This window comes from Procambarus clarkii, chromosome 47 (genome assembly GCF_040958095.1).
Source record: "Procambarus clarkii isolate CNS0578487 chromosome 47, FALCON_Pclarkii_2.0, whole genome shotgun sequence".
NCBI lineage: Eukaryota > Metazoa > Arthropoda > Malacostraca > Decapoda > Cambaridae > Procambarus > Procambarus clarkii.
Genome location: NC_091196.1, coordinates 8,254,999 through 8,269,321, shown reverse-complemented (window position 1 = coordinate 8,269,321; position 14,323 = coordinate 8,254,999).

Here is a 14,323-nt window from a genome sequence, read left to right as displayed (position 1 = left end):
GCACATTCTAGTGAATTTATATCCATTCAACAGTGTAGCGATCAAAATGGAACTGTAAAATCTAAATGGGTGCTAACAAGAGCAAGACAGAGCAAAAGAACAACGCCATGTGTTTTATAACTAACTCTTCGATAAATAAATCCCGGTGTTCTATTTGCTTTATCACGTACGTTTATGCCTTGATGTCAGGGTTTTAAATTCATATTAATCATAACTGCCATGTCCTTTTCGCAACCCGCCTTCGCAATCTCAACAACATGAAGCTCTTATGTTGTTATTGTATCATTACCTAGACTCAAAACCTTACAATTGTCTGCATTAAACTGCATCTGCATCAAGATAGCACTTTCTTAAATATGAAAGCCAATTGTAAAACCATGTTGTAATTCATATATTAATCTATTGAATTTAAAATGAAGACGAATGGTATTTGCAATTATCGATTCGGACAACTTCCCACAATACACTTTAAGCTAATAGGCCGATAGTTTGATGCAAGTGATCTGCCTCCTTTTTTCAAATTGGTACACAATTTAAGAACATAAGAATAAAGGTAAAGGTAAAAGTAACTAAGAACTATAATTGCAAATAAAATTAGTCTTCATCTTGAAAAACACAAATTAATAAATGAGTCGCAACATAGTTTTACAAATGGCCATTTATGTTTAACAAATTTGCTTTCTTTTTATTCCAGCATAGTTGAGGCAGTTGATAGTGGTGAGGATTGTGATGTTGTGTACCTTGACTTAAGCAAAGCATTTGATACAGTGCCACATGAAAGACTGATTAAAAAAATAGAGGCTCATATTATTGGAGGTGCTTTATTAAGTTGGATTAGGGCATGGCTATTCAAAAAAAAACAGAGAGTTAGTATAAATGGGGTTAAGTCAGAGTGGGAAAATGTTGTAAGTGGACTGCCTCAGGGCTCTGTCCTTGGACCTCTGTTGTTTATAATTTATATCAATGATTTAGATTCAGGTTTGAATAGCAACATTTGCCGATGATACAAAAACTGGCAGAGAAATTAACACAGAAGAAGACTCACTATCACTTCAAGTTGATCTAAATTGGGTTTTGAAATGGTCAAAGGATTGGCAGATGCAGTTTAATGCTGATAAATGTAAAGTTTTGAGGCTAGGTAATGATGATAGAGCAACAAAATACGAGCTAGATGGTGTTGAGATTGCCAAGTCGAATTGCGAAAGGGATCTGGGAGTTATGATTAGTAAGAATTTAAAACAAAAGGATCAATGCAATGCATGAATGTTCGTAATAAGGCAAATAGGACACTGGGATTTATTAATTGAAGCGTTAGTAACAGGACACCTGGTGTCGTTCTTCAGCTATATCTTGCTCTGGTTAGGCCCCATTTAGATTATGCAGTTCAGTTTTGGTCGCCGTACTATAGAATAGATATAAATTCATATGAACGTATCCAGCGTTTAATGACTAAGTTATTTCCCCAAATTAGAAATCTTTCATGTGAAGAAAGATTAACAAAGCTTAAATTGCATTCACTAGAAAGGCGAAGAGTTAGGGGTGACATGATAGAGGTTTACAAGTGGATGAATGGACATAACAAAGGAGATATTAATAGGGCATTAATAAAAGTATCAACACAAGACAGAACACAAAACAATGGGTATAATTTGGATAAGTTTAGATTTAGGAAAGATATGGGTAAATACTGGTTCGGTAACAGGGTTGTTGATTTGTGGAACCAATTACCACGTAACGTGGCGGAGGTGGGGTCCCTCGATTGTTTCAAGCGCGGGTTGGACAAGTATATGAGTGGGATTGAGTGGGTATAGATAGGAGCTGCCTCGTATGGGCCAATAGGCCTTCTGCAGTTACCTTTGTTCTTATATAACTGCAGTAACTTTGTAAAGGTAACTTTACAAAGCTATTTGTAAAACCATGTTGTAATTTATATATTAATCTATTGAAGTTAAAATGAAGACGAATGGTATTTGCAATTATCGATTCGGGCAGCTTTCCTACAATAGACTTTAAGCTAATAGGCCGATAGTTTGATGTAAGTGATCTGCCTCCTTTTTTTAAAATTGTTACACAATTTAAGAACATAAGAATAAAGGTAACTGCAGTAGGCCTTATAATTTATAATTACCAAATCCAGCTTCATATACATGTCCAAGCCTTACTTGAAACTATCAAGTGATCCCACCTCAACCCCGCAACGTTGCATTTGGTTCGACAAATCAACAACCCTGTTACCGAACCAGTATTTACGCAGGTCATTCACGAAATCTAAACTTTTCCAGTTTATACCAAATGTTTCGTATTCTGTCTTGTGTAGATACTTTTAATTACCCTATTATTATCCATTCTGTTATGTCCATTCAACCACCTGTATACCTCTACGAAGTCACCCCTAACTCTTCGCTTTTAAAGTAAATACAGTTTAAGAACAAAAGAACGAAACTAACTGCAGAAGTCCTATTGACCCCTACATGGCAGCTCATATTTATAACCACCCAATCATATACATGTCTAATCCACGATTGCAACAATTGAGGGTCGAACCTCTAACAAGTTACGCGATAATTAGTTCCAAAGATCAACAACTCTGTTACCGTACCCGAATATACCCAAGTCTCTCCTAAATCTAATCTTATCCAAATTATACCTATTGTTTCGTGTTCTGTCTTGTGTTGATACTTTCAATACTTTATTAATATCCCCTTTGTTATGTCCATTCAATCTGTTGTAAACCTCCATCATGTCACCTCTAACTCTTTGCCTTTCCATTAAATGCGATATAAGCTTTGTTAATACAGCCTCAAAATCTTACACTTGTCAGCATTCAATTGCATATGTCCTACTTGTCTCATTTCGAACATATTTGCATTGATTATTCATACTAATCACAGCTCAGAGATCCCTTTAGCACTCCGACTTCGCTATCTCAACACGGTCTAGCTCGTATCTTGTAACTTTAACATCATTACCTAGCCTCAAATGTAAACCTATTCAAATTAAACCCAATGATTCGTGTTGATACTCTTAATACTCTATTTCTATCCCCTTTTTTATGCTTATTCATTCACTTCAATACTCCTATCCTGTTACTTCCAATTCTTTGATTTATAGAGATTTGCAGAGATTTTTTTAACCTATTTTTTTAACTAGAGTAACACTCTTATTGTGTTACTTCCAATTCTTTGATTTTCTTTATAGAGATTGTAAATCTTTCTTCATATGACAGGCCTCTAGTTTGCTGGATTAACTTTGTCATCCTACACTGAACCCATTCTTGATATTTTACATCCATTCTAATGTATTTCGACCAAAACTGAACTGAATAATCTAAATGGGGCCCCTAACAAGAGCCAGATATAAGATCACAAGAATAAATATAACTGCAAAAGGCGTAGGAAAATAAGAATGAAAGCCATAGCAGAAGGTTTATTAGCTCATACAAGGCAATTCATATTTATATCAACCCAAACTATTTAAAGCACTCGTAAAAAGATATTAAGTTGCATTGCAAGGAAGTTATCCCTGGAACAATTGCGTTTTATCGTGTCGTAAGAGATTGATATTGACGGAAGAGGGGGGACTGCATGCACTGTATAAAACTGTTCCATGAAATAGTCATCTTGTAGTTCAACTGCCGACTTTGAAGCTGGAAACTGGTGCTCACTGCTGCCCTACGTGTGATAATGCTCTAGAACTAGTTTCTTGACATTCTTGATAGGAATGTGAAAATCACGGTTTTAACTTTTACTTTCTGACTCTAATATTACTTCACTGTTAGGAACTGAGACACGTTGATCATGGACCCTGACGCTGGTTCGACTCATAGCTTTCTAAGATATGCTGTACTGACTTTAATGACTCGATGCCATATGCATGTCTCTATCAGTACTGACCGATGAAGCACCACCATCAGTAATGGCCGATGAAGCTCCACCTTTTTCACTGTCAGTAATGGGCGAAGAAGCGCCATTTTCTTCACATGCTCTAGATACACTGTTACCCAACATTATCACCAAGAGATGACAGAGACATAATACAAACCTTTCCCAATATGAAGCCGCGTTCAACTCTACCAGTAGAACCAGCAATGACCACCTTAGGCAAGGGTGAATCGGACTCGGGGAGAGCTTCGAGCATTTCCTTAATACCCATATCATCCAAGTCCATCAGTGAAATATTCATGCCGTGCTCTCTAAGTTTTCTATGTCTCTTGGTCGAGTTAATAAAGTTGGAGTCAATAGAAAAATTAACTCGGGGCCTGAATCCCGGGACACAAATAGGCTCAGAATTAGAATGTGTCCAAACAAGGATTGAGGTGTCCTTGACTGCGTCAGTCTGAATATCAGTTGGAATGTTGACCACATTCACTCTCTACTCTTCTCCTGAACGCCTTTGAAAGAATCGTCTTGATCCAATTACGTAGTGGAATAGCTTCAGCTTCTTTCAACATTTTCCTTCTACAATGTATAAAATATCCTTCTTTACTGATCGCTGGAGTTCGTCTGAATGAAGTGGGTCTGCCTGGGTCACCTATATATGTGCAGAAGTCAGAGGGAACACCTCCCACCTGACTTGATTAATTGCCAGTTGACTTGGTAAGGTGCAAACTCATAGGAACATAAGAAAACGAAAACTGTAGAAGGACAATTGGCCCATACGAGGCAGGTCCGATTTATATCCACCAACCACCAAGTATCCTAATAGAAGTAGGACCTCTGTCAATATCTCTTCACCTGGAGGTTTGTAATATGAGAGATTAACTATGTCATCCCCTGCTGAGCACATTCTAGTGAATTTGTATCCATTCAACAGTGTAGCGATCAAAATGGAACTGTAAAATCTAAATGGGTGCTAACAAGAGCAAGACAGAGCAAAAGAACAACGCCATGTGTTTTATAACTAACTCTTCGATAAATAAATCCCGGTGTTCTATTTGCTTTATCACGTACGTTTATGCCTTGATGTCAGGGTTTTAAATTCATATTAATCATAACTGCCATGTCCTTTTCGCAACCCGCCTTCGCAATCTCAACAACATGAAGCTCTTATGTTGTTATTGTATCATTACCTAGACTCAAAACCTTACAATTGTCTGCTGCATTAAACTGCATCTGCATCAAGATAGCACTTTCTTAAATATGAAAGCCAATTGTAAAACCATGTTGTAATTCATATATTAATCTATTGAATTTAAAATGAAGACGAATGGTATTTGCAATTATCGATTCGGACAACTTCCCACAATACACTTTAAGCTAATAGGCCGATAGTTTGATGCAAGTGATCTGCCTCCTTTTTTAAAATTGGTCCACAATTTAAGAACATAAGAATAAAGGTAAAGGTAAAAGTAACTAAGAACTATAATTGCAAATAAAATTAGTCTTCATCTTGAAAAACACAAATTAATAAATGAGTCGCAACATGGTTTTACAAATGGCCATTTATGTTTAACAAATTTGCTTTCTTTTTATTCCAGCATAGTTGAGGCAGTTGATAGTGGTAAGGATTGTGATGTTGTGTACCTTGACTTAAGCAAAGCATTTGATACAGTGCCACATGAAAGACTGATTAAAAAAAATAGAGGCTCATATTATTGGAGGTGCTTTATTAAGTTGGATTAGGGCATGGCTATTCCAAAAAAAACAGAGAGTTAGTATAAATGGGGTTAAGTCAGAGTGGGAAAATGTTGTAAGTGGACTTCCTCAGGGCTCTGTCCTTGGACCTCTGTTGTTTATAATTTATATCAATGATTTAGATTCAGGTTTGAATAGCAACATTTGCCGATGATACAAAAACTGGCAGAGAAATTAACACAGAAGAAGACTCACTATCACTTCAAGTTGATCTAAATTGGGTTTTGAAATGGTCAAAAGATTGGCAGATGCAGTTTAATGCTGATAAATGTAAAGTTTTGAGGCTAGGTAATGATGATAGAGCAACAAAATACGAGCTAGATGTTGTTGAGATTGCCAAGTCGAATTGCGAAAGGGATCTGGGAGTTATGATTAGTAAGAATTTAAAACAAAAGGATCAATGCAATGCATGAATGTTCGTAATAAGGCAAATAGGACACTGGGATTTATTAATTGAAGCGTTAGTAACAGGACACCTGGTGTCGTTCTTCAGCTATATCTTGCTCTGGTTAGGCCCCATTTAGATTATGCAGTTCAGTTTTGGTCGCCGTACTATAGAATAGATATAAATTCATTTGAACGTATCCAGCGTTTAATGACTAAGTTATTTCCCCAAATTAGAAATCTTTCATGTGAAGAAAGATTAACAAAGCTTAAATTGCATTCACTAGAAAGGCGAAGAGTTAGGGGTGACATGATAGAGGTTTACAAGTGGATGAATGGACATAACAAAGGAGATATTAATAGGGCATTAATAAAAGTATCAACACAAGACAGAACACAAAACAATGGGTATAATTTGGATAAGTTTAGATTTAGGAAAGATATGGGTAAATACTGGTTCGGTAACAGGGTTGTTGATTTGTGGAACCAATTACCACGTAACGTGGCGGAGGTGGGGTCCCTCGATTGTTTCAAGCGCGGGTTGGACAAGTATATGAGTGGGATTGAGTGGGTATAGATAGGAGCTGCCTCGTATGGGCCAATAGGCCTTCTGCAGTTACCTTTGTTCTTATATAACTGCAGTAACTTTGTAAAGGTAACTTTACAAAGCTATTTGTAAAACCATGTTGTAATTTATATATTAATCTATTGAAGTTAAAATGAAGACGAATGGAATTTGCAATTATCGATTCGGGCAGCTTTCCTACAATAGACTTTAAGCTAATAGGCCGATAGTTTGATGTAAGTGATCTGCCTCCTTTTTTTAAAATTGTTACACAATTTAAGAACATAAGAATAAAGGTAACTGCAGTAGGCCTTATAATTTATAATTACCAAATCCAGCTTCATATACATGTCCAAGCCTTACTTGAAACTATTAAGTGATCCCACCTCAACCCCGCAACGTTGCATTTGGTTCGACAAATCAACAACCCTGTTACCGAACCAGTATTTACGCAGGTCATTCACGAAATCTAAACTTTTCCAGTTTATACCAAATGTTTCGTATTCTGTCTTGTGTAGATACTTTTAATTACCCTATTATTATCCATTCTGTTATGTCCATTCAACCACCTGTATACCTCTACGAAGTCACCCCTAACTCTTCGCTTTTAAAGTAAATACAGTTTAAGAACAAAAGAAAGAAACTAACTGCAGAAGTCCTATTGACCCCTACATGGCAGCTCATATTTATAACCACCCAATCATATACATGTCTAATCCACGATTGCAACAATTGAGGGTCGAACCTCTAACAAGTTACGCGATAATTAGTTCCAAAGATCAACAACTCTGTTACCGTACCCGAATATACCCAAGTCTCTCCTAAATCTAATCTTATCCAAATTATACCTATTGTTTCGTGTTCTGTCTTGTGTTGATACTTTCAATACTTTATTAATATCCCCTTTGTTATGTCCATTCAATCTGTTGTAAACCTATATCATGTCACCTCTAACTCTTTGCCTTTCCATTAAATGCGATATAAGCTTTGTTAATACAGCCTCAAAATCTTACACTTGTCAGCATTCAATTGCATATGTCCTACTTGTCTCATTTCGAACATATTTGCATTGATTATTCATACTAATCACAGCTCAGAGATCCCTTTAGCACTCCGACTTCGCTATCTCAACACGGTCTAGCTCGTATCTTGTAACTTTAACATCATTACCTAGCCTCAAATGTAAACCTATTCAAATTAAACCCATTGATTCGTGTTGATACTCTTAATACTCTATTTCTATCCCCTTTTTTATGCTTATTCATTCACTTCAATACTCCTATCCTGTTACAACCAATTCTTTGATTTATAGAGATTTGCAGAGATTTTTTTAACCTATTTTTTTAACTAGAGTAACACTCTTATTGTGTTACTTCCAATTCTTTGATTTTCTTTATAGAGATTGTAAATCTTTCTTCATATGACAGGCCTCTAGTTTGCTGGATTAACTTTGTCATCCTACACTGAACCCATTCTTGATATTTTACATCCATTCTAATGTATTTCGACCAAAACTGAACTGAATAATCTAAATGGGGCCCCTAACAAGAGCCAGATATAAGATCACAAGAATAAATATAACTGCAAAAGGCGTAGGAAAATAAGAATGAAAGCCATAGCAGAAGGTTTATTAGCTCATACAAGGCAATTCATATTTATATCAACCCAAACTATTTAAAGCACTCGTAAAAAGATATTAAGTTGCATTGCAAGGAAGTTATCCCTGGAACAATTGCGTTTTATTGTGTCGTAAGAGATTGATATTGACGGAAGAGGGGGGACTGCATGCACTGTATAAAACTGTTCCATGAAATAGTCATCTTGTAGTTCAACTGCCGACTTTGAAGCTGGAAACTGGTGCTCACTGCTGCCCTACGTGTGATAATGCTCTAGAACTAGTTTCTTGACATTCTTGATAGGAATGTGAAAATCACGGTTTTAACTTTTACTTTCTGACTCTAATATTACTTCACTGTTAGGAACTGAGACACGTTGATCATGGACCCTGACGCTGGTTCGACTCATAGCTTTCTAAGATATGCTGTACTGACTTTAATGACTCGATGCCATATGCATGTCTCTATCAGTACTGACCGATGAAGCACCACCATCAGTAATGGCCGATGAAGCTCCACCTTTTTCACTGTCAGTAATGGGCGAAGAAGCGCCATTTTCTTCACATGCTCTAGATACACTGTTACCCAACATTATCACCAAGAGATGACAGAGACATAATACAAACCTTTCCCAATATGAAGCCGCGTTCAACTCTACCAGTAGAACCAGCAATGACCACCTTAGGCAAGGGTGAATCGGACTCGGGGAGAGCTTCGAGCATTTCCTTAATACCCATATCATCCAAGTCCATCAGTGAAATATTCATGCCGTGCTCTCTAAGTTTTCTATGTCTCTTGGTCGAGTTAATAAAGTTGGAGTCAATAGAAAAATTAACTCGGGGCCTGAATCCCGGGACACAAATAGGCTCAGAATTAGAATGTGTCCAAACAAGGATTGAGATGTCCTTGACTGCGTCAGTCTGAATATCAGTTGGAATGTTGACCACATCTTCACTCTCTACTCTTCTCCTGAACGCCTTTGAAAGAATCGTCTTGATCCAATTACGTAGTGGAATAGCTTCAGCTTCTTTCAACATTTTCCTTCTACAATGTATAAAATATCCTTCTTTACTGATCGCTGGAGTTCGTCTGAATGAAGTGGGTCTGCCTGGGTCACCTATATATGTGCAGAGGTCAGAGGGAACACCTCCCACCTGACTTGATTAATTGCCAGTTGACTTGGTAAGGTGCAAACTCATAGGAACATAAGAAAACGAAAACTGTAGAAGGACAATTGGCCCATACGAGGCAGGTCCGATTTATATCCACCAACCACCAAGTATCCTAATAGAAGTAGGACCTCTGTCAATATCTCTTCACCTGGAGGTTTGTAATATGAGAGATTAACTATGTCATCCCCTGCTGAGCACATTCTAGTGAATTTGTATCCATTCAACAGTGTAGCGATCAAAATGGAACTGTAAAATCTAAATGGGTGCTAACAAGAGCAAGACAGAGCAAAAGAACAACGCCATGTGTTTTATAACTAACTCTTCGATAAATAAATCCCGGTGTTCTATTTGCTTTATCACGTACGTTTATGCCTTGATGTCAGGGTTTTAAATTCATATTAATCATAACTGCCATGTCCTTTTCGCAACCCGCCTTCGCAATCTCAACAACATGAAGCTCTTATGTTGTTATTGTATCATTACCTAGACTCAAAACCTTACAATTGTCTGCTGCATTAAACTGCATCTGCATCAAGATAGCACTTTCTTAAATATGAAAGCCAATTGTAAAACCATGTTGTAATTCATATATTAATCTATTGAATTTAAAATGAAGACGAATGGTATTTGCAATTATCGATTCGGACAACTTCCCACAATACACTTTAAGCTAATAGGCCGATAGTTTGATGCAAGTGATCTGCCTCCTTTTTTAAAATTGGTCCACAATTTAAGAACATAAGAATAAAGGTAAAGGTAAAAGTAACTAAGAACTATAATTGCAAATAAAATTAGTCTTCATCTTGAAAAACACAAATTAATAAATGAGTCGCAACATGGTTTTACAAATGGCCATTTATGTTTAACAAATTTGCTTTCTTTTTATTCCAGCATAGTTGAGGCAGTTGATAGTGGTAAGGATTGTGATGTTGTGTACCTTGACTTAAGCAAAGCATTTGATACAGTGCCACATGAAAGACTGATTAAAAAAAATAGAGGCTCATATTATTGGAGGTGCTTTATTAAGTTGGATTAGGGCATGGCTATTCCAAAAAAAACAGAGAGTTAGTATAAATGGGGTTAAGTCAGAGTGGGAAAATGTTGTAAGTGGACTTCCTCAGGGCTCTGTCCTTGGACCTCTGTTGTTTATAATTTATATCAATGATTTAGATTCAGGTTTGAATAGCAACTTTGCCGATGATACAAAAACTGGCAGAGAAATTAACACAGAAGAAGACTCACTATCACTTCAAGTTGATCTAAATTGGGTTTTGAAATGGTCAAAGGATTGGCAGATGCAGTTTAATGCTGATAAATGTAAAGTTTTGAGGCTAGGTAATGATGATAGAGCAACAAAATACGAGCTAGATGTTGTTGAGATTGCCAAGTCGAATTGCGAAAGGGATCTGGGAGTTATGATTAGTAAGAATTTAAAACAAAAGGATCAATGCAATGCATGAATGTTCGTAATAAGGCAAAAAGGACACTGGGATTTATTAATTGAAGCGTTAGTAACAGGACACCTGGTGTCGTTCTTCAGCTATATCTTGCTCTGGTTAGGCCCCATTTAGATTATGCAGTTCAGTTTTGGTCGCCGTACTATAGAATAGATATAAATTCATTTGAACGTATCCAGCGTTTAATGACTAAGTTATTTCCCCAAATTAGAAATCTTTCATGTGAAGAAAGATTAACAAAGCTTAAATTGCATTCACTAGAAAGGCGAAGAGTTAGGGGTGACATGATAGAGGTTTACAAGTGGATGAATGGACATAACAAAGGAGATATTAATAGGGCATTAATAAAAGTATCAACACAAGACAGAACACAAAACAATGGGTATAATTTGGATAAGTTTAGATTTAGGAAAGATATGGGTAAATACTGGTTCGGTAACAGGGTTGTTGATTTGTGGAACCAATTACCACGTAATAGGGAATAGTGAAGCAAAAGATTTTCTAGAATTAATTGACGATTGCTTTCTTACACAACACATTAAGGAACCAACACGGGAAAATAATATTTTAGATTTAGTGTTAACTAACAGGGAAACGCAAATTAATGACATCGAAATAGGGAGTGAGCTAGGGAGCAGTGATCACAAAGAAATCAGATTTAGCATAGAATGGAATAGACCAGTAGGAGAAAATTCTGTTAAAGTGCCAGATTTTCGAAAAGCTGATTTTAATAGCCTAAGAAATTTTTTGGGTCAAATTGATTGGAAAGTCTTGGGTATGGGGTGTGGGCCGGTCTTGGAGCGAGACATGAACCCAGCGATAGGTGACTTAAATGGGGATTTCGATGTGGATTCAATATATAACTTATTTAAGAATATTCTAAACAAAACACAGGAACGTAGTATACCATACAAATTGAATAGATCGAATACTAATGACCCAAAGTGGATAACAAAGAATTTGAAGAACCTGATAGATAAAAAGAGAGCTTGGTACAAAAGGATTAAAAATGGGGAGGTCACTTTAGAACAGGAATTCGTACAACTGGTTAGAAATGTTAAAAAAGAGATAAGGAAAGGAAAAAGAAACTATGAAGTTCGCATAGCAGGGCAAGCAAAGAAAAATCCTAAAGGGTTTTTTCAGTTATATCGTACTAAGACTAGGGAAAGGATAGGTCCAGTAAAAACTGATACAGGTCAAATAACAGATAGTGATGAAGAGATGAGTAGTATTTTTAATAAATATTTTGTATCTGTATTTACTAAAGAGGAACTTAACAATATGCCTTCAGCTGAACAAGTCTATGTGGGTGGGGACGAGGACAGGTTGACGAGTTTAGCAGTTACCAGGGAGGATGTTCTTAAACAAATAGTAAAACTCAAACCAAACAAATCCCCAGGGCCGGATGAAGTGTTTGCCAGGGTGCTTAAAGAATGCAAGGAGGAGCTTTGTGACCCACTGTCAACCATATTTAATAAATCATTAGAGTCAGGCAGAGTGCCAGAGTTTTGGAAAGTTGCTAATGTGATACCAGTTTTTAAGAAAGGAGATAGATCACTTGCGTCTAACTATCGACCAATTAGCCTAACGTCTATTGTGGGAAAGTTACTCGAATCTATAATAGCAAATAAAATTCGTCTTCATCTTGAAAAACATAAATTAATAATTGAGTCTCAACATGGTTTTATAAATGGCCGTTCATGTTTAACAAATTTGTTATCTTTTTATTCTAGCATTGTTGAGGCAGTTGATAGTGGTAAGGATTGCGATGTTGTATACCTTGACTTTAGCAAAGCTTTTGATACAGTGCCACATGAAAGACTGATTAAAAAGATAGAGTCTCATGGTATTGGGGGTGCTATATTAAGCTGGATTAGGGCATGGCTATACCAAAGGAAACAGAGAGTTAGTATAAATGGAATCAAGTCAGAGTGGGAAAATGTTGTAAGTGGAGTGCCTCAAGGCTCTGTCCTGGGACCTCTGTTGTTTATAATATATATAAATGATTTAGATTCAGGTTTGAGTAGCAACATTTGCAAATTTGCCGATGATACGAAAATCGGTAGGGAAATTAATTCGGAGGAGGACTCACTATCACTTCAAGTTGATCTAGATAGGGTTTTGAAATGGTCAAAGGATTGGCAGATGCAGTTTAATGCTGATAAATGTAAAGTTCTGAGGTTAGGTAATGATGATAGTTACAAGATACGAGCTAGATGGTGTTGTGATTGCGAAGTCGGATTGCGAAAGGGATCTGGGAGTTATGATTAGTAAGAATTTAAAACAAAAGGATCAATGCATAAATGTTCGTAATAAGGCAAATCGGACACTTGGATTTATTAATCGCAGCGTTAGTAACAAGACACCTGGTGTGGTTCTCAAGCTATATCTTGCTCTAGTTAGGCCCCATTTAGATTATGCAGTTCAGTTTTGGTCGCCATATTATAGAATGGATATAAATTCACTTGAACGTGTCCAGCGTAGGATGACTAAGTTAATTCCCCAAATTAATAATCTTTCATATGAAGAAAGATTAACAAAGCTTAAGTTGCATTCACTGGAAAGGCGAAGAGTTAGGGGCGACATGATAGAGGTTTACAAGTGGGTGAATGGACATAACAAGGGGGATATTAATAGGGTATTAAAAGTATCAACACAGGACAGAACACGAAACAATGGGTATAAATTGGATAAGTTTCGATTTAGGAAAGACTTGGGTAAATACTGGTTCAGTAACAGGGTTGTTGATTTGTGGAACCAATTGCCGCGTAACGTGGTGGAGGTGGGGTCCCTCGATTGTTTCAAGCGCGGGTTGGACAAGTATATGAGTGGGATTGAGTGGGTATAGATAGGAGCTGCCTCGTATGGGCCAATAGGCCTTCTGCAGTTACCTTTGTTCTTATATAACTGCAGTAACTTTGTAAAGGTAACTTTACAAAGCTATTTGTAAAACCATGTTGTAATTTATATATTAATCTATTGAAGTTAAAATGAAGACGAATGGTATTTGCAATTATCGATTCGGGCAGCTTTCCTACAATAGACTTTAAGCTAATAGGCCGATAGTTTGATGTAAGTGATCTGCCTCCTTTTTTTAAAATTGTTACACAATTTAAGAACATAAGAATAAAGGTAACTGCAGTAGGCCTTATAATTTATAATTACCAAATCCAGCTTCATATACATGTCCAAGCCTTACTTGAAACTATCAAGTGATCCCACCTCAACCCCGCAACGTTGCATTTGGTTCGACAAATCAACAACCCTGTTACCGAACCAGTATTTACGCAGGTCATTCACGAAATCTAAACTTTTCCAGTTTATACCAAATGTTTCGTATTCTGTCTTGTGTAGATACTTTTAATTACCCTATTATTATCCATTCTGTTATGTCCATTCAACCACCTGTATACCTCTACGAAGTCACCCCTAACTCTTCGCTTTTAAAGTAAATACAGTTTAAGAACAAAAGAACGAAACTAACTGCAGAAGTCCT